Source organism: Lonchura striata, chromosome 12, assembly GCF_046129695.1.
Source record: "Lonchura striata isolate bLonStr1 chromosome 12, bLonStr1.mat, whole genome shotgun sequence".
NCBI classification, from domain to species: domain Eukaryota; kingdom Metazoa; phylum Chordata; class Aves; order Passeriformes; family Estrildidae; genus Lonchura; species Lonchura striata.
In genome coordinates, this window is record NC_134614.1 from 2,902,271 (window position 1) to 2,921,807 (window position 19,537).

At 50.7% G+C, this 19,537-nt stretch overlaps 1 pseudogene; it reads left to right on the top strand.

Moving 5' to 3' along the window:
- Positions 1–5,559: 5,559 nt before the first annotated feature.
- On the top strand, positions 5,560–18,735 carry LOC144247007 (uncharacterized; annotated as a pseudogene).
- Positions 18,736–19,537: the final 802 nt, after the last annotated feature.

Genomic DNA, 19,537 nt, shown 5'->3' on the forward strand with positions numbered 1-19,537 from the left:
TACTCATTTTCTGATTAACTATCATGAAATTGTATGGTCTGATTTAGACAAGAGCTGAACTATGCAGCTGCAATTTAAGTTAATAGGAGCTGGGCCTAGAAAGATGTTTGATATTAAAGGTGTTAGCAAATCAAGCTCTTGCACTTTAAATCGCTCCCCAAAATACTGAGGGTTGCTTATCTTCTTTACTATTTCTCTCAGTGAAGTTGGAAGCTTTCTTTGTAGACATGTTAAGAAGATAAGTTCAGTAAAGGCTGGGATATTAGGGAGGAATGTATAAAATTGCCCATGACTAAAGAGTACAATGTGTTTACAGTTAGTACAATTCAAACTGAGTAAATAAGAGGTAATGAGTATTTTGCATCCTGTGTTGTGAATGAGGTCTGTATCCTAATACTTCCTAGCTTTAAAAGCAGAGTGTGCAATCTCAGAATTTATTTCCTTTCTCTCAGCAGCAGCAGTGGTGATGAGTATTCAATGTGAGAACAATAATTTTCCAGTAGCAAATACTTCTTAGACTTGAGTTATTTTCATAAGGTCAGCAAGGTGCAGTTGGGACCTTAAAGCTTATTGATGAAACATGACAGTGAAGTATTGCAAGTAAACATCCAACACATCTTTCAATGCATTCCTGGTGGTTTTAAGAACAGAGTAAGGCAGGGGACATTGATGAGCAAATCTACAGCTTCCATTATATGGTAAAATTACCAAGTGAATTGTGTGCTCCCTTGAATTGTAAGTCATGCATTGCAGCAATGGGTTAGCATTTCTTTTGGCCAGAGGAGGCTGAGCTGGGAGGCAGCCAGTGCAGTCAGTGTGTGCTCTGAGGAGTCCCCGCCTCAGGGGTAGGAAGGAGTCACTAAAACATCAGGGGCTGACTCAGCAGCGTTGCTGCACTGCTCCCCTTTTCCTTTCTGCGCTGCTGTGAGATCCATAGAAGTCAGCACAGCCGTCCTGCCAGGACAGACAGTGCAAACACCTCCTCTCAGGGTTACCCGGTGTGCTGGAGAATGGGAGCAGGATACACACGCCAGGAATCGGAGGTGATTTTACAGACATATCAAGTACACCTGAGTAAGTCTGAGAAAGAACACAAATGGAAATCGTCAAACAATAAATGGTTGTTCCCTAAGAAGCTGAGCCTTTTGTGGAAGAATTTCAAGAGATTATAGAGGCAATCAAAATACATGCAATAAATAACAAAACACCAGGTGCTGATCATGTTTCAACTAGAATATGAAACTAAAGGGGAGAGAATTACTGAAAGATTTTACAAACTCACTTGGATGGTCTGAAGATCTGAAAACACTGCCAAGGAACCAGACAGACATGTACTCTGATCAAATCTTTTAAATCTATCAATTTCTGAGGGCCTGACTATATCCCCTGGGGCTGGGGGAGCTGTCCCGGGGCAGGGAGGGCCAGGGCTGGCAGGGGCTGCTCAGGGATGGGTTTGGCCCCTGTCCCTCCAAGCAGCGACGGCCCAAGCAGCTGCGCTGGCCCCGGGCTCTCCTGCCGGCCTGCTGGGCTTTGTTGGGGGGCACAGCCTGTGCCAAGGGGCGGCAAGGTGCCTGCAGGCCCCAGCTCTGGGCAAACAGAGAATGTCCTGGCCGTATGCACCGTGCTGCCAGCTCAGCAGTGCAGCACAGCGCGGGCTCACGCTCCCCGTTGCTCCCACAGAAATGTTTGGCAAGTCCAGAACAAATGCCCAGAATGCAACGAGCACCCCAAGAGTTTTCTGCCCCCAGGATGTGTGCAAGTCCTGCATGATAGGCAAGGTGGTGACACTGATCACTGTGCCACTTTCTATGGTCCTGTGCTGTGTTGGGTTCCGATGGTGGAAGGAAAAGAAACAGTAAGTTGTTGCAGATTTCTACCCTCCAGCATCTTCAAAGGCTGCTGATAGTCATGGAAGATTCCCAGTGAGGCTGCAGTGGAGTTGTGGGCAGTCCATGGCTGTCCAAAGAACTCTGCTGAGGGTTCTGCTGCTGCCCAGTGCTTTCCTTGGCCTCTCCATTGCTGGGCCTTGTCCTGGGGGGCCGCTGGGGCTGCAGCCAGTGCTGGCTCCCCCTGAGGCTGCCTGGCCAGGAGCAGCCCCAGGGGCACAGGGCAGAGGCACAGCAAGGTGGGCAGGAGAAAGAGCGGGGACGAGATTGCCCCTGAAAGGCAGAGGCGCTCTGGGCCCGCTCCTGGCCAGGGAGCTGCCCAGAGCCGTCCCCTGCTCGCCGGGGCCTCGAGGGGCAGCTGTGCAGCTGGGCCAAGGTGTGCCAGCCGCTCCAGCCGTGCTGGGGAGCCTTGCCAGCTCTGGGCCCTGCTGTGCAGGAGGGTCCCTGTGTGCCACTGGCAGCTGGGGCCTCAGCCACTGCTCTCTTCACAGCAGCGCTGCTGCAGCTCCAGCATCCTGGCCGAGAATGAGTGACTCCCCCTCGCCCCCAGGGAGCCCAGAGATCATTGAGTTGGCAGCAGTCAGACATGGCCTGAGCAGCAGCAGTTGCCCAAGAAAGCAGAGCCCCAGCACTCCGTGCCTGCCCCACGGTCCCCCAGTCCGGCTGTGATGCGGAAGCTTCCCGAGATCCCCCCACCTCCTCCCCCCACCGAGCCCACCACCCTGGTCCAGCTAGGACCGGAATTGGGCCAGCCACGGCAGGGCACGGGCTACCAACAGCTTGGGGCATCTGCTCTCCTTTACAAATAGCACACCTTAGCTATGGTCAACAGCCGGAGTCACTTTTTCTACTCTTCTACCTTCAGCAGGAAGGGCTGAAGTTTCTTCCCTGTCCTGTCTCATCCTTTACCACTTCAGTTTTCATACAGTTGGCTGCTGGCTGCATCTCTTAAAGACTTTATTAGCAATGCATGTTTTAACCCTCTTATCAGGCAAAAATAAATAAAAAAAAATTCTTCAGTTTAGACTTTGTTTTTAGTGTGGTTGGGCCACTCACATTTTGAGCAATTAATTTTCCATAGTACATCTTTCCTTTTCCCTATTATTCATAAAAAGTTCATCTGGACATAAAAATCACCAGAATTACTGAGATTTCCCTCAAAGCCATTCCAGAGGGGAATCTAGCACAAAATATTCTCCCTGTGTACTGCACAACAAGAAATATTCAGAGGAAAATACAGTGGCAGCTGAGGCTTGTGGAACTCCCAGAATACCGAGCCTGCAGAGGAGGCAAACAGCCCTAGCCTCTCTTGAGGGGACTTCTCCTCACAGACTCCTCTGAGAATGTCTCATTCCAGGAGGGTGAAATGAATGGGCAAGGAGACCAGCTCCTTTTGAATGCCTTTATTCGAGTGGCCAGCTCTGGGCGGGGGCCCGAGGGGGCGCGCACACCGCCGCTGCTCCCTGTGGCGACGCAGAGGAGGAGGTAGTCAGTTTTGCTGTGCAGCAGAACTGGGGCCTCTGTCCTCGCGGGCGTGCCTAGGAAGACGCTTCTTGGCTCGTTGGCTAGGGTTTTTACTCGGGGTTGGCTCTACTTAAGGTATGGTGACGCTCCAGGTACGATTTGTAGTGCTGGTAGGATAGAAGAACTCCTTCCCGATTGTCAAAGTCAGTTCGTTGTTCAAGTCTTAAGTTGGCTCGTCGTCTTTAGGGGTTTTTCGGAGTTTTTGATCACTGTCCTCAATTTGCACATCCCCGGAAGTGCTCTGGTCGCCATCCTGTGGAGCAGCGGAGGCAGTACCCGATAATCGCAACAGGGATGCAGGGATACAGTGAAAGGGGCACAACATGGAGAGATATAAGGGAGACATCAATGGGGGTTTAACAAGTAATAACAGTCTTAATTAACACATTTAACCTCACATTCTTTAACTTCCTTCGGCTAATGAACTTATTCATAACAAGAGGAAAGCTTTCAAACCTTCACCTTACCTTCCTCCTGTTATAAATGAGAATTTATTCAGCCAGATTAAAAATAAAAATCATTTTATTTGCGGTCAAATTCTATCTAGTCAGCCACACGGAAAGGACAGAGCCGAGCCCGGGATCGACCCTGGGTGTGCAACAAGGAGTCAGCCTCAGCAGAGGTTTCCTCCTATGCCCACACACCTCTATCCTGGCACAAACGGTTTTTATAGGGAAAATTCCACCTGAGGCCAAGATTTCAGCAGTTAGTCTTTTCTTCTATTCAGAGTCTATAGGTTAATAAGATTTTCTTTTTTTAATGTCCGGAGTAGTTGAATTCTTGATGAGAGTTTACGGGAAGGCTGCATTCACATGGATCTGTCTGAGGATTTCCACGATATCTATCTCGGACAATCAGCACCCATGATCAACACCTGGAACTCAGACATGGCCCATCTCCTGGCTGAGCTACATCCTTTTACTTGTAAATCAGTTTCCAATATACATCTAGTGTCGCCTGTAAGGGGTGGGGGGGAACTAATACGACGGGCATGATTTAACAAGTATCCAATATTACATATTTCATACAAGGAATGGCGCGAATTATATTTATTACACATAACACTCCTGTGCTAAAATGTAAGGCTCTTCCTGTGAAAAAACTGAGCTACAAACAATTCTTCATTCCTCAACAAAGCTACTCAGGTTCTCGATTTATCTTAAAAGAGACAAACCAAATGGGGTCAGAAACTTCCCATCAAAGCCTGTTTACAGAGAAACCCCACCATATGAAAGAAAATATTTCTTAGCATCAGTTCCCTCAAAAGAAACCCAGCCCTTAATTGAGCAGTGCTTTAAATGAACTTGAATTCACTTTGCTCACGTATCAGCTGGTTTGGTGTGCTCTTATTTTGTCCTACAGAGAACATTCAAACTATTTGCTCTTGACAGTACTCCTTGGATGGTCCCCAAACCTGGCTCCTCATGATGTCTTGCTGGGCTGTTAATGCAGCCTGTTACCCTGTTCATGGTAGCGGGGCACAGCTGGTGCCACAGTCCCCTCTGGTGGCACAATCCCCTCTGGTGCCACAGTCGTCTCTGTTGCCCGTCCTGGCTTGTGGAATGTCCCTGCTGGTGGAGGATCCCTGCTTGTGCTGCTGCCTATGTTCCACAAGGCCAGTCCTACTCCCCAGACAAAGAGAGACTAAAGTCACTGCTTTGGGCAGCTCCTTTGAGCGAGTTTAACGCTTACTCTTCTCTATCCCAGACCTCTGTAAAGCCACACAGCAGCACCATAAAGTCACCTCATTGACAGAGCTGAGGAGGTCTGAGCGCACAGAAGGTCGGCTTTCAAGCACATTGGGTTTTTAATTTAGTGGAAGCACTGACTCGTTCACGAGCTTTACTTGTCCAAGTGGATTGTGCGATGCTGCTGTCTTGCTTGCGTTAAAGAGAAAGCAGAAGGGAGGAAGGAGTTAAGAAATGAGAGAGGCACTTGGGTCGCGGGCCTGGCAGACAAACGGAGCGGGGCGGCACCGGGCCGCTTTGCCGGAATCCCTTTCCGTGCCGGACAAAGGCGGACGCGGCTCCGCTGCGGGGCGAGCCGGGCGCTCGCTCGGCGAGCGGCGCTGGAGCGGCGGCGGCCCCGCCCCGCCCGTCCCGCCCCGCCGCGGGCCGGGGCCGAGCGCTCGGCCGGGCGGGCGCTCGGGATGCTCGGGCAGCGCCGCGGGCCGGGCGGGGCGATGGAGCCGCCGGAGGGCTGGGACCCCTACGGGCGGCCGGCCCGGCGCACGCAGTGGCTGGGCAGCGCCCTGCCTACCACTACGGGCTGGAGCGCGGCGTGGAGAACGAGATCGCCGTGCTGGCCACCGGCCTGGACCAGCACCCGCAGATCTCCCACCGCCTGGACCGCGCCGGGGCGGGCCGCATCCCCGGCGAGGACTGCCGCACGCTGTGCCGGGTGCTGGGGCTGGAGGAGGCGGCGGAGCCCGAGGAGTGCGCGGGGCTGTGGGACGGGCTCTCGGCCGAGCTCCCCTTCCGCCAGTTCCACGCGCGGCTCTGCGGCCACTTCAGCACCCGCGCGGGGCCGCGGCTGCCGCCGGGCCGGGAGAGCGAGCACATCGAGACCCCGATCCGCCTGCGCAGCCCCCGCCGAGCGGCGGCCGCCGGGGCCCCGCTGCCCAGAGCGCTGCGAGGAGATGGTGGCGCTGGAGCGGCCGAGGAGCGCATCGCCAGGCTGCGGGAGGAGAGCGGCACCTGCGGGAGCTGCGGGAGGACCTGCGCGCCGCCCTGCAGAGCAGCGGGGCGCGGTGCCTGGCGCTGCAGGTGAGTCCGGGCCGGCTTCTGCACCGGCCTCCCGGGGGCGGCTCGGCCGGGCCCGAGTGCTTCGGGAGAGATGCTGCTCTCGGAAAGTCGGTGCTTATAGCCCCTCCACTGCCGCACCGAGACCGCGGTTGCCTGTTCTGCCTCGGCATTAACTTTGCTTTGCAAAGTTGAGTTACAGGGAGGCTTTAAGGAGCAAGGTATGGCACCGGTGTGCCATTAGCTATAGTTGTGGTGAGCACTCTGTTTAAAAGTGTAGGGGAGCTCAGCTAAACAAACCCACGTGTACAATGCTGCTGCTTCTTCTACTGCATGTGCCGTCAGGATGTGCTGATAGCATATGCTGGATGTGCACCACCGCAGGGTTTTTCCTAAAGTAAGAACTTTCGGATTCTTACGTGCACAAGCAGATGCAGTGTCTGAGTCAGAAGTGCCTACAAGAAATATCAGAAGGATGTTTTCTTCAGAGTGTGGTCACAAGAGTTCAGAGTTGGAGCCAGTTCTGCAGGCAGGCTGATGAATATTCTGGGGCACCATTAATTCCGGGGCTGGCTTCTGCTGGTTCTGCTGTCCTGGCTCGAGTGACACACTTAACAGCAGTTCCATTACTCTGGCATGAAACAGCGTGGAACAGGCAGAGCAGGGAAGGGCAGCGTGGACCGATTGTTCTGGCAGCTCTGACCAGCTCTGATTTGATACTCACACAGCACTCACAAAATCCTGCTCCACCTGTGACACTTCCACTTGCAGTAGATGACAGTTCTCTTCACAATGTCCAGCAAGGCAGGTCAAAGACACTTCCACTATTTGTTTTTAAAAAAGGGAAAGGAAATCAGCAGCAGCCATGAAGTCACCAGTCTGAGGTTCCAGGAAGAATGAAAACAACAGAGGAGAGCTCCAGAACACCCCCAGCTGCTCCCTGCTCTCTTCTTCTGAACACAACTTCATTGGAAATCTTTTTCAGCAGACTTCTTGACTCCTGAGTACAGACCATAGTGATGACATTAAAGCTATACAGAAACTTGTGCAATAACATGATAGTGAGTAGTTTGAAAATTGAATGTATAGCTAGGTATTAAAAACTACTTTCCAGAGATTGTTTCCTTGTTTTTGTATTTGGCAAATGTCAAGTAGCTTTAGTTGCTGATCAACTCTATGTGATTTTAAAAAAAAAAAAAAAAAAAAAAAAAAAAAAAAAAAGCCAACAAAGCCCAATCCAGCTACTTTCAGTCTTAATTAAAACCTATCATTTTCTCCCTGCTTTGTGCTCCTGGTCATTGCAGGTGGGGCTGCGGAAGAGCCATGCCAGCCATACAGAAGAAGGATCCTGCTTCATAGGGGGTAAGAGACCATTAACACAGAAGCACTCCCAGACCAAGTGCCTCCAAAGTGTCCTGGAGGAGATGGAGCTCATCCGGAGCTCCAGGGATGGGCAGATTGAAGAAGCCATCAGGTCCAATCAGGAGCTGGAGAAGGAGCTGAAGAGCTCTCAGGAAGCTCTGGTCAGCCTGGAAGACTGCAACCTTAACCTGAAGAGGGAGCAGGCAGAGATGAGGAGGAAGGTGGAAGAGGCCAGACACACTGTCCTGAACAGTCTTGGCAAAGTGAAGGAGCTGGAAGTGAGAGCTAACGAGGTGCCACATCTGCAAATATACATCCAGCAGCTGGAATCACAACTGCAGCACTACAGGTAGGTTGGAGTCTGACAAAGTGCCTATAAAATCACTGTGCTGGGACACAAGTGAGTTTGAGAATCACTGGTTGGGGCTTATTAGATGTCTCCAAATCACCTTGTAAAATCTAGCCTGGGGGAAATTAGAAGCTGCTCATCCATTTTCTTGGTAGGAGTCTTCAGGAGACCTGGGAGTCTTCCAGGCCAAAGTCAGGGTACTGATCTACAGAGAGCTGAAATTACTCCTCAAGACACACAGCACAAGAACTCAACATGGTAATGCTTCAAGAAAGCCCCAAAGCAAATTGCTGACAGTTCTTCAGAAACCATTTCCAACACACTTCCTTTTTTCACTGCATTTCCTGGTCCTTAGGTCCCATCCCAAGCCAGCTGTAATCAGATGGCTGACCCTCCATTTCATAGAAAGCTCTTCCACTTGTCCTCGGAATTGGGGAAAAGCACACAAGGACAACTTCTGGCCAGTGTTTTGAAACTTGCTGTGACTTCATTGCTTCTTTGCTGACAGAATAGGCAATAGAGGAGCTGAAAGGTTCCTAAACCCATAAAATTAACAGAGTGGGAATCTCAAAGGAAAAACACTAGAGCCAACTAAACCCCACTTTTGTAATAGCATCAACAAATCCTTCCAGAAGTCAGAAAGTTGGTCATTAATTTAATAGTCACGTGCTTTTGTTGCTTTTTATCTCCGACAAAACTCGGACTCACTGATGGTTATTAAGTGTTAAGACATTTCTGCCCAAGTTTCAGACTGACCTATGGAATAAAATCTAGTTTATCTTCTCACTAACCCAAAGCAAAACCATATTTATAGATATATTTTTACTTACAGTACTAAATCTAGTAGTTTAATGAATTGCATCTTCTGAAGTCCTTGCCTTTTCCTAAACACACACTTCCTCTGTTTGCTTATAAGAAGAATTCATAGTGTGTTATTTGTGGCATCATAGCTGCTGTATTGTTTAATGAAGTGAGGAAATTCTAAAAATAACCATTTTATCCAGTGTCTTTCTGTCAGCATTGTGTATGTTAATACTTGCATGGTTGGAGAAGATCAAAGAAAATAGAAGCATTTCTTTAAACATCTGTAGGATTTAAAAGCCATTGCGAGGACACGTGATGTTCAAGATGGCTGTCAAGGACGAATGACACAACTCCTGGTGCTACAAGGGATCACACAGCTTGTCAGGGCTGTCACGTTCTCCTTGGCATGAGCACCAAAGATTTAAGATGAGTTCTTGTCCCGTGGAATTGCTTTTCCAAAGTACAGTGAAGGATAAAAAAGATCACCTTGGATCAGGTTTAAAGGCAATAAACTATGTCCACTGGCCTTGCAGAGCAGGAACTTTGTGGGTTACATCAAAACAAAGAGTGTGAGTTTAGAAATGTAAATGATATGCTCCTTGTACAATAACCTTCATTTATAATACTTAGTTTTAAATATGGCATGCTCGTTTAAAGTGATTGTCAAGCTCAGGAGTGGTGCTGGACTGACCATTTAGGAAGTACACCCCTTTTTTAGCCCTGTAGCACATTGAGCAGAGGCCCAGGCCAGCTTCCAGCCTTTGAGGTTCTCTGTTGGCCACAAAGCAGCTGCACCTCCCCATCCAGTGAAACAGCTCTTGGTGTAAACAATTTAACTTAGAGATGCATGATGATAATTGTGTCTTGCATGCCTGTGCTCATATTCCATAACACATGGAATCCCATCGCTCCACGTGTTCCCAGCGTGGCACAGAGGTGTCCCAAGTGGCAGAAAATGGTGAATGAGCAGTGCAGAGCTGTGTGTTAGGGTGGGGAAAGGGTTCAGCAGCAGCTCTGCCCCACACAGCCCTGGCTGTCCCAGCTTGTCCCACTCCCTCTGCTTGCCCACCCTGCTGCTCAGGCAGCCCAAAGGCCTCCTGCTCAGAGACAATCCCTTTCTCCTGATGTGCAGGAGCTGACATCCATGGCTGTGGGTCGGGTGAGCTGCTGGGAGTGCTTGGTGAGGGGAAGAGATGGGCTGGCTGAGGTGTGGAGAGGGAGGGACAGCTGGGAGCCCACAGGCTCTGCCTGTCCCTTGGCCAGAATGTCACTCATCCTGTTGGTTTAAGTCAGCTTGTGTTTCAGTTGCTCTTATGTGTACTGTTAAAGTCTGGCTGGGTTTCAGTCACCACTCCGGTGAGCAGTTTTCTCCCTTGCCAGGTGCCACACAGAGTTTGTGAGCAGGGTCTGGATTTGGCAAGAGCTAATGCTGCAAGGTAGTGCTGGAGAGGAACGGGGGAGATTTGGGTGTCCTGCAGAAAGCATTGACAATTGCAGGTATCTCTCCTGAGAATTCACCTTTACTGGCTTGGTGAGCCACAGGTTTCCTCCAGCTAAAGTCCAGTTTCTTCCAGAGAGAATCATATTCAAGAATGAGTCCAGTATATGAGCTTTACACACTGCTCCTGTTTATAGTTTCATATTTATAAAGGAAATGCTTTCTTCCTTTAGGCTTAGATGTTCAAAGCTCTTTTAGCATCTAAATCTCTCTTCTAGACCTTCATCTGAGACCTGTTTGCTATCATTTAGATCTGAAATCCCAACCATGACCTGAAGTTATAATCCCTAATGCAGGAAACAACAGTTTGCATTCAGGCAAGAAGGTGTTTAAATACCTGCAAGTGATTAAACATTGTCCTAAATTGGAGTGTGTAATTAAAATCAGCTATTCTTGATTTCATATTCCAGATTCATATTCCTGCAAATCTGTATGACTTAAACATGAACTTTTTCTGAGTGCACAGGTTCCTGTGCCAGGGTTTGAACTGGCCCTGTCACATCATTGGGTTCCTAAACCAGCCTGGTTGATCAAATAGTTCATTGTTCTTTTCTTCAGGTGCCCATCCTGATCTTCCTGCTCTGATCCATGTGTCAGGTTTCTGTCTGGACTGTCTTTCAGCTTTTATTTTTTAACTCCCGGTCAAGTTAGTGAGTCAGCTCAACTTTAAAGGTAAATTTCAGTAAATTCCTTCCTGAAAAGCTTGAGCTCAATTCATTTCAGAGGAAAAAGACGACACAAGAAATTGCATATTTACCATTGGTATTGTATAAAAAGTGTGTAATTGCCAGTGCCTGATGACAGGACAGTTTAGGAAGTCAGGCAAGTCCCATTTTTATGCAATGCCCAGGAATTATTCCCAGAGGGCAAATAATTAACCACTATTCCCTAATCTCCCTTCCCCCCCCCCCCCCCCCAAAGTTCTGCTGCAGCACAAGGTGACACCATCCATGTATTCTAAGAGAACCCTATGATTTCTAAGTATTGTTTATAAAAACACCTTACATTGAACTATTACTACAGTGAAAATGTCACATCTACTGCTTTTTTCAACCATTGAGCCATTTGCCGTGTCAGAAAAGGAAATTGGATTGATTTGACAAGAATTGTTCTTGCCAAATATGAGTTCGTTCTGTATTCTATACTACATTGAAGGTGGTTTAGAAATGGATTACTAAATCAAGTGTCCATATTCTTTTTCTCTTTAAAAGCCTTGGAGAGAATAGAATAATTTAACAACCATATTCTTGATCCCAGTGTAAGAAATAAAAAGTGAGGTCATTTAGAATCGAAATAAACTTCATAACAGAGATGTTGACAGAAGGTTTATGTTGCTGCATTAATCAGCAGCACAGTAATTACATAGATCAGTGAAGGAGGTCATAAAATACTGTTGCCTTCATGGAAGACAACAGCGACCTGGTTGCAAGGAACAGCACGGCAGCCCAGTCTCCCCTGGGCCACTCAGGCTAACGACACACGCAGGACACCAATGTGGTGGACGGTCGAAAGCCTTTATTATCTTATCTCATGGGTTTAAATAGTCTTGGGGGACTCTGCTACGTCAGGAGGGGTTGGTAGGGTCTCTAGGGTTAGTCAGGAGTTGAAAACTACTGGATTAGGTGTGGTTACATTCTTTGGGGTAATGGATAACATGTTGCAGGGTGAGAGGGGGATGGGGGTCTTTCTTTCCGTCACATCCCGAAATTCCCGAAATCTTCCGTTCGCCTGTCCCTATCTACTGCATCTCCCCCCTCCTTTTCATAAATAAAATGAGGTAGTCGTAGATATAGGCACTGGAGTGAGGTACAAACTTGTAACTTGGTGAGGAAAAAAAGGGTTTGGTAAACCTGAGTAAATCTCGCAAGGTGAGTTTTGAAGGCTTTTGCAACTGACTGTATTCGCAGTTTTTGGTTTACAGCATTTGTTGCTGGCCCACGAACAGAATGTTCGCCCATTCTAGATGGGCCTGAACAAACGAGACTAGCTTGTTCAGCAGGCATGGTTTTATGGTAACAGTTAAAAGCAGTATTGCCAGTGGACCTACCAGGGCGGAAATTAAAGTGGTGAGGCAAGGTGATTGATTGAACTAGGATTCGAACCAGCTCTGCTGGGTTTCCCTGTCTCTCTTTCTCTGAGCCAGTCTATCTCGGAGTTCTGCCATGGAGTCTTTAACGACTCCCGTATGATCTGCATAAAAGCAGCATTCCTCTTTCAAAGCTGCACACAGTCCTCCTTGTTGCATGAACAAGAGGTCCAGTCCTCGCTTATTCTGTAAAACTACTTCTGAAAGCGAAGAGACTGATTTTTCTAGATAGGAGATGGATTTCTCGATCCTCTGCAGGTCTTCATCGATGGTCATTTGCAGCTGAGAGAGTCCGTGCTGTTGGGTTGCGATGGCTGAGACACCTGTGGCTGTACCAGCTGCTCCCAGGCCGAGCAGCATTGCGATAGTTATACCTGTGATTATTTCTCTTTTGTGGAGTCTGTCAGGTTCTTCAAAAAGGTGGTACACTTCTTCATCTGAGTGGTACAGGACCCTAGGAACAATCAGAACTTGGACACAGAAGTCAATAGAGTCAATAAATTTGGCAAGGAACACACAAGGACTCACTCCGGATCGCTGGCAAACCCACATCCCAGATGCGGATGGGACCACCCACTTATTGGTCTTTCTGTTGGGCTTGACAACTTTAGTGCAGAAGTTGCCTTTCTGCTTTGCTAAAGTTGCATTGCCAAAACATTTGCCTTGTCCTGTGATTTGACTCAGGGTGATTCCTCTGCGGGGAGTGTCCCATCTGCACTGGTGGGGGGCACTGGCTGTGGAGTAACTGAAGGGGGTGTCTAAAGCAATGCCTTCGTAGAAAGGGGGTTTAACATCATAACAAAGTCAACAGGAGTTAGTCAGGTTCGGTTTGGTTTCGTTTGGGGTTAGAAAGGTAGCTTCTAGTATATAACACAGGGGTGTTCCACGGGCTGGTGGAGGGCTCTATGTGACCCTTTTGCAGCTCGAGGTCGACCAGTTCTAGCAAGGCTGCCATCTGAGGCTTTGGCAGGGGCCACTGCTCGACCCATATGGGGTCTGGTGATTTTTAAGTCCGGGACGGCCCTCTCACTCTGTTCACTGGGGGGACTTCTTTGCATTGCCAGTGTCGGGGCCACAGTGCTTGGGGAAAAATCGAGCAGTCTGCTCCTGTGTCTGCCCAAAACTGAAGCCCTATGACATGGGGGTCTTGACTGCCATAAAGGCGGCACGTCCCCCACACCTTCGGGGGCTCCTTCCCTATTTTCATGGCCAGGGCCACCCAGGGGTCCCGTTCTGGGGCGTCCCCTGCTGACCCTGCGGCATGGGCGCTGCTTGCGGTGGTAGTGGGTACGAAGGTACCGCAGGCTGTGTTGCGAAATTCGCTGGTGAGGGTACGAAGCTGGCTGCCTCCTGTGGGGGTATGGGGTATAAGGGCGCCCTGCCCCACTGGGGGTTGGCATAGATGGGCCGCCTTGCATTCGCGGCGGGAGGAGGCTGAGTGCGGCTCGCACGCCCCCTCCCTCTCCCGTTTCCCTGGGGCTGGGACCTGCATTCTTTGGCCAGATGTCCTTTCCTCCCGCAGCCCCAACAGGCTCCTCTCGGGCGTGTTTGGGGTGGAGGCGCCGCGGCGGGCTGCCATGCCGGGTGGGGACAGCTCACCGCGATGTGACCTGCTTCACCACACTTGAAACACGCCATGGCACTGGTCAGGGTGTGTATGGCTGCCTGAATGGGTGTCAGGTGTTCTTCCCTCACTACATGTCTGATCATGTCAGCCAGGCTGGCTCCGGCTGGCAGGGAACGTAAGATATCTTTGGTGACAGAGTTGCACTGCTGGCGCAAGCAGTCAGCTACCACGGGGCCCTTTGCCTCTGCCGGCAGGGTAGAGGAGTCTATCGCTGCCTGCAGGCGATCCACAAACTGCGTGAAGCTTTCGCTCTCTGCTTGCCTCACGGTGGACCACGGCGACGGCTTGGCTACGACCCGGGAGGCAGCACGAATAGCCTCCCTAGCAGCCCGAGTGGTCGCCCTGACCTCCTCAGCCCGCATCTGTGTGGCTTGTTGCTGAGGCGTGATCATATCATCGTGCTTTCCCATAAGCCTGGATAAAGTTGATCCGCGTAGTGGCTGCCTCGCGCCAGATGCTTGGGCTAATAGCTTTGTACAATTATCCTCCCATTCCTGTCTAAACACAATCATTCCCGCACCATCAAGTATCATGCGACCTATTCGCTCAATATCAAAGGGAAGCAGGTCGTCATTACTAAAAAGACTATCGATTAATGTGGAGACCATGGCTGAATTGATTCCTTTTTCTGCAATGGCTTTGACAATTGACTGTACATCTTTTGGGTTTACCGGGGTATATACCCTCTGCTGGCTGCCTTCCGGGCCGGTGATCCTCACCGGGAAGGCTTGTAAGGCAGCCGCTGGGGACCATTCAGCACAGGCTATTTTTATTTCTCCCCAGTCGGTAAACTGGGCTGGTTCGTATTGTGGCTGCTTTTCGGTGCAGCTTAAAGCTTTACTTGATTTTGTTTTAAATTGTGTTGGCTCTGTTCCCTCTATTTCAGACTCCCAACTGGCTTCCGTCAGCTCTTCCGGGCTGCCAGAGCTGCTGCTGGACTCCGAGTCGGAAGTCGAATGCCAGCGCACTTCCGGGGCTCGGTGCCGTTTTGTGCGGCTCCGACCCCGCTCCTCCCCCCGGGGGTGGCGCCGCTGCCACCCCCCGGGCTCGCCCTGCCTCCTGCAGGGGGGGGTTTCTCCCTTACATGGCGGCGTCAGGCGCGGCTGCCGATTGGCCCCGAGCCCTCTGCCGCTCTCCTCCTCTTTCTCCCGCACACGCGCATTAGTCAAACTCCGCACCTCTGGGCTCTTCGTGCCGAGACTGCCCGCGCCCCGCCCCTCCCCTTGGCTGCCGGTGCCATTTTCAAAGGGATACGGGGGCGGCGTGGGTAGGATCTCCTCCCAAGCCGTGGCCTCCGCGCCTCTGGCTTCCCCCGCCTCTGCCAAAAGAACTCTGCGCGCTGCTGCACCTCCGGCAGCGGGCCACCGACCGGCGGTGGCGGGGCGGACAGGGAAGCTGCGGATTTTTGGGAGGTTTCCGCGGGGGGCCCCGGGCCCCGGCCCGGGGAGGGGGGCGACGTGCCGGGCCCCCCCGGATCCCCGCTCCCGGGCGGATCACCCTCAGGGGCGGTTTGCGTTGCCTCCCCTACGCCTAGCTTGGGTGTAACCAATAAACACGTACGCGCTGCGCTCCATGCCTCCTGCTCTTCTATTGCTTTGCGTAGGGCTTTCTCTACTTTGCCCCACACCTTAAGGCATTTGCCGCTGCCTGAGGATTTCGTGTCCTCGGCCAGTATGGCTGTGCATTTTTCCCATATCTCCGGATGCAAAACATCCACAGGGCGTTCAATTGCCCCAAGCTCAAGCAGCCTTGTTATAGCAAGATAAAAGTCTTTGAGCTTACACTCAATTCCCCATTGCTTATGAACCTCACTTACGACCCTGGCGATGGCGTCCATGACGATCACGGGTCCGGGGACGTGTCCCTCACCGAGAACACGGTTTCACCGGTCTGGCCGCTGCTCTTGTCCAGGCGACTCCCGCTACCCGAGCTAATCTTTCCCAGGTTTCGGCACCAGTTATGTTGCCTTCATGGGAGACAACGGCGATCTGGTTGCAAGGAACAGCACGGCAGCCCAGTCTCCCCTGGGCCACTCGGGCTAACAACACACACAGGACACCAATGTGGTGGACGGTTGAAAGCCTTTATTATCTTATCTCATGGGTTTAAATAGTCTTGGGGGACTCTGCTACGTCAGGGGGGGGTTGGCAGGGTCTCTAGGGTTAGTCAGGAGTGGAAGACTACTGGGTTAGGTGTGGTTACATTCTTTGGGGTAATGGATAACATGTTGCAGGGTGAGAGGGGGATGGGGGTCTTTCTTTCCGTCACATCCCGAAATCTTCCGTTCGCCTGTCCCTATCTACTACAACAATGCTATGCTTTGAATCGTCTACTATGCTGTGCAACCAGTGCCAGTCTCGTGCTTTGTTTTCGACTGAGAGTACACGGAAGTTGCGGAATGAAAGTAGCGTCTTTGCTGAAGCTAATGAAAGACTACTTCAGCTGGGCTTATCAGACTTACGTGAACAACAGTTTGTTTACCTACCAAGACTGAGACAAGCTGTGGCACTTTAATTGGTTTCACTCCATGATGAGGGCTGAACTCTAAACCCAGAAGAGCCAGTGCCAGCTTATTATGGGAGGCACAAGAAACAGTAATGGAGAACTGAGTTTCCTCCAGGGAATGAAAGGCAACAGAGAGCCCATTTCAGGGGAGGTCCCACAGCACTTAAGGTCAAACACAGAGAGAAAAGCAAATGAGAAGGAATCATGAGGAGAGCCCAGCTGTGAGCCCAGAACCACAGAAGAAGGCAGCAGGGACACTGGGGCCATCAGGTTTCTGCCAGGAAGCACTGCTGACTAGCCTGTGACCATAGCCAGACAGCTTTTGAGTATCATCTCCAAGGAGGGAGAGTTCACAAGCACCCTGACAGTGCTTGGTCACCCTCACAGTAAAAAAAAGTTCCCCAATATTCTGAGAGACGTTCTGTGTTCTGGACACCCCTGAAAAGAGTGGCTTCTTTGTACCTTCCCTTCAGTTATTGGTATACATTGGAAAAGATCCCCTATAGAGTCTTCTCCAGATTGAGCAGCCTGGAGGCAGCACTCCTAGCCTGTCTTCGTGGACCCTTCATCATCCTTCTGAACCCTTACTGGACACTCCAGAATGTCCATCTTTACTTATGTGGGGAGCTGCACACTGAACAGACTGCTCCAGTGGAGTGTCACCTCTTTTGACCTGCAAAGTAGACTGAGAAGTAAGAAATGCCTTGCGTTGGTTTATTTCTAAAACAGAACATAGGGCTGAGTATCATCAGTGTAACCTGTGAATTTATATTAAAAATATGGCATTAGGATGTTGCTTGAGTGGAGCAGCCATGTGAGATGAGCTGCCTTAGAAGTTTTCATTTCTTAGGGCTGGAGTTTGTGTCTTCTGGGTGTGGAACCTGAAAGCCCCATGTAGTCACCGCGGAGTCATTGTGACACCTGCGACAACAAGCCTTCTGGATGCTTGGGGAAGCCCCAAAAGGCCACAGTGTCTGGCCTCCTCCACTGGGTACAGACATCTGAATGTGGGGGAAGAAAAAGGGCCTCCATCCCATTGTCTGCTTTCTGAAGGCACAGAGAAGATTTGCTGGACAAGGGTCCTGACAGGGCCTAGGGTGCTGGTCCCAATCTGCCATGCACTCAGGCTCTGTCTGCAGCTGCTGAGAGGCCAGGAATTCCTCTCCCAGTGTCCCAGCTCCTGCCTGCACATATCAGAGAGGTCAGTTACCATCTTGCCTCAAGAGCTAGAAGATGCCAAGACACTCAAGTGTTTCTCATCTGACCCAGGATGGTCCCTGGCATTGGTGGCAGCCCAAGTGCTGTGCTGAGGCAGAGTGGGCAGTTCTTTAATGCTCAACTTCAGTAGCTTTGCTGCTGGCTGCAGACTGTGTCATCTGCACCAGGGACCACACCAGCTTATCTCTTTGGTTTGCAGGGCAAAATAGCCTCAGAGGAAGACCTGGCAGAAAGCAGCACCTCTTCCCTGCTGCCAGCACCATCCAGGTGTCCCGGGCTGCACGTCCAGGTGCTTCTGAGAACCAAAGGTGCTCAATCTGCTGAGCTGGCATTAATGACTGAGCCTCCGTGAGCTGGCATTGGCGCCCTTTCTGTTATTACTGCATGGTGGAGTGGTTCCACAGAAGAGTGGAAGGCCTGATACGCCAGTCACCTTTCCCACATACATTCCACAAGGTGAGAGACAGTAACTCTGAGGTGCACTCTATGGAGGAGTCCGTCAGCTCTGCCAGCCATATTCAAGGAGAGCGAGCTGGGTCCCGCTCTACAGAAGGATGTCAGCATCATTCTCCAGGACGACAGCACCACAAGTCTTGCAGCAGAAGCTGTAGTGGTAGCCGTGGTGGCAGCCGCAGTGGCAGCTGCCGTGGTAGGGCCCAAGAGAAGAGCCAAAGCAGGTATCCAAGGAGGCATCACAATGGCCGCACCAGGGTCCAGCAGGCCCAGGGCTACAGCCACTCAAGCAGCAGGAGACAGCGGCAGAGCAGGGCTCAGAACACTGCTCGTGACAAGGGCCAAAGGACCCAACGGCAAGTCCGTGCCCCCTCAAGGCGGCGTAAGCTCCGTCAGCAAGAATACCAGGTTTCTTTCATAGAACCGAGGGCAATAAGGAGACGATCCCGGCAGAGGTCACACAGATCTTCCAGCCAAAAATTGACGGAGTATCTAAGGGAGATGGAACGCGATGAGGGACGAGCTCTAAGGCATTACTGGTACATCCGTGCCTCTTCAGGGAGGAACAGCAGAGGCGCCGGCTTTCTTACAGAGAACCACAGATGACAAGGAGCCGAACCCCACGGAGGTTCTGCAGCACGCTGCCCCTGATGGAGAATCCAAGGAGGATGGAATGCTATGACAGACAGACTGAACAGGGCATCCATGCCTCCCCAAGGAGGAGTGAGCACCTTCAGCAAGGACGCCAAGCTTCTTTCATCGAACCACAGATGACAAGGAGCCAATCCCGGGGGAGGTCCCGCAGCACACAGTTCTAAACACTGCGAGAGAATCTAAGGAGGGAATGTGACATCTCAACCTCCTTGGAGTGGCGTGAGCACCATCAGCAGAGACGCCAGGTTGATTTGACTGAACCACAGGTGACAAAGAACTGATTCCATGGAGGTCCTCCAGCCATGCTGGGCACAACCCTGGCAGCATACCCACCCAACAGTGGAACTACTGTATGCCCTGTTACCAGTGTCAGGAATGATACTACTTTAGACAAAAACAGCCCCTACTAACAATTGCAAAAATAAAGTCAAATCAAATGCTCAAGCCTGGAGCTAAGGCTCTATTCTCCATCAAAAAATGCATCTGAAAATCCAAAGACATCCTTGCAAGGCCTTTTCAGGTTAGGAGGATAACAAGCATGAAACTTCAGCACCGCTTTTGTCATTCTGTTCTGTGATACCCACTTGTGTATAAAAGGGGGTACTGAACATTTTGTATGGGGGTGCCTTTCTCTCTATATTGGGTTTCCACAGTGTTTTTGTGTTTTTGCCCTGGTACCAAAGACACCAACAACTTATTAGGAAATCTCTTGTCCTTCCACACCTGTCTTCTTATGCTTTATCCCAAACATCCCCCAGAGTAACTTCTCCTGTTACCACTCTTCTCACAGTGAAGCATTGAAGAGTGAAGTCAATTTACAATTACTCTAC